The sequence below is a fragment of the Octopus bimaculoides genome, chromosome 5, assembly GCF_001194135.2.
Source record: "Octopus bimaculoides isolate UCB-OBI-ISO-001 chromosome 5, ASM119413v2, whole genome shotgun sequence".
Classification (NCBI taxonomy): domain Eukaryota; kingdom Metazoa; phylum Mollusca; class Cephalopoda; order Octopoda; family Octopodidae; genus Octopus; species Octopus bimaculoides.
In genome coordinates, this window is record NC_068985.1 from 116,075,927 (window position 1) to 116,078,108 (window position 2,182).

Genomic DNA, 2,182 nt, shown 5'->3' on the forward strand with positions numbered 1-2,182 from the left:
TCCACGGCCTCCCTTTTTTCTTGGCAGATAAAGACGTTCTATATCTGCCTTAGGGTGGTGCATTCTATGCATTGTCAACAGTTTTCGTATTTTTCTGTCAACATTACATATTTCAGTAATTGACCAGTTAACGATGTTGAAACTGTAAGTCACGACTGGTATGGCTAAAGTATTGATCGCTTCGATCCTGTTTCTTGCGTTCACCTCTGTCTTCAGTATTGCTCTCACCCTGCGATAACATTCTCTTCTGATCCTTTCCCACATCACTGAATGCTTGATATTGTCCCCTTCAATTACCCGTAGGTATTTGTAGCTCTCCGCTGGTTCTAACTCTTTTATGACATTTTGCCGGTCAAGGTTCACATTAGATGTTTTTGCCATTTTTCGTTTGATAAAGGTAGCTTTTGCACATTCATCAAGGCCAAATTGCATCCTGATGTCGTCACTAAACTGTTTAACAATCGCTAGTAGGCCTTTGAGTTGTTGGTCATTTTTTGCAAAGATCTTTAAATCATCCATGTAAATGAGATGATTTATATTTTTATCAAATATTTTATAACCATACTGTGCATCATTGAGCAATTTTGAGAGAGGTATTAAGGTTAGACAGAAGAGGAGTGGTGATAGTGAGCCACCCTGGAAAATGCCACATGAAATTCTTACATCTCCAGTATTTAGAGACTCATTGTCATTGTTCAACGTCAGTGTGGTTCTCCATGATCTCATACTTACAGATAAAATGTTTCGCAGAGTAGGATCATTTTTATACATTTCCAGACATTTCCTAATCTAGCTATGTGGTAGGCTATCAAAGGCCTTTTTATAGTCGATCCAGGCTATTGACAAGTTTTTGTGTCTCTTGTGACAATCTTCTAAGATCATCTTATTGATGAGTAGCTAATCTTTACAACCATAAGTTCCACGTTTACATCCTTTTTGCTCATTAGGGAATATGCTACTTTCTATTAAAAAACTATAGGTATACTCAGTTAGGACGGATATTAGCATCTTAAGAATTTTTGTTAACTAGGTTATGGGTCGGTAGTTTTTTGGTTCGTTTGTTTCCTCATTTGTTGGAAGCAGGAATGTTAAACCATTAACTAGCATCATACTAGGATTTTGCAAAACATCGTTGTAAAGTTTTGTTAGCAGTTCATGGCTCTCTAGGAAGTTAGGAATTTTCTCCTTACCTGGAGACTTCCATTTGCCTGACCTCCTGAGAGCAGATCTTATATCTTCTACCCTGACCCCTTCCCACTTTTGCTCCTCTAAGGAGTCTAAGTCTGTAGATATTCTATCAATCCAAGAGGCCTTTTCATTGTGTGTTTTATCTTCTGCCCAGATTTTATTCCAAAAGTCCTGCGTTTCTTCTTTTGATGGGACAGACATTATTGTTACTGGTGTTTTCCCTATCTTCCTGTAGAAATTTTTGGGGTTATTTTTGAACATGTTATTATTATTATTATTATTATTATTATTATTATTATTATTATTATTATTATTATTATCATTATTATTATTGTTATTGTTATTTTTACTACTACTACTACTACTACTACTATTATTATTATTATTATCATTATCATCATCATCATCATCATAACTATTACATGCCTTACTACTTAGCAAGCATCATGTCTTTAGGTAGATTGAACACATGTCTCCTCAAATCGCAAGAATTTTGGTGGGGATTCAGACAGAATAGAGGATTGCATTTTCCTTCAACTGAAGAATGCGGTGTTTCATTTCTCATTTCATTCAACCTCTTAGGTAGCAGTTTAGGTGGTTTGCCAAGTGCACCAATTACCACTGAAATAATTGTTATGTTTGTCCTCTACAATCTATTCATCTGTCTGGCTATTTTACAATTTTTTCCCACTCTTTTTGTATTCATTCTGTTATCATTTGGTGTCTCAACGTCTATGATCTTAGATGGTTTGTTTTCTAGTGTCCTCTTTAATCATGTATGGTCTCCTTACTTCAAATGTGCGGTCAGTCTTTGGAGTATATATTTTCTTGTAACTCTTATTTTCTTTCATAGCCTCTGGCTCGTGTTCATACTTATAATCATTATTATTATTATTATTATTATTATTATTATTATTATTATTATTATTATTATTATTATTATTATTATCATCATCATCATCATCATCATCATCATCATCATCATCATCATCAT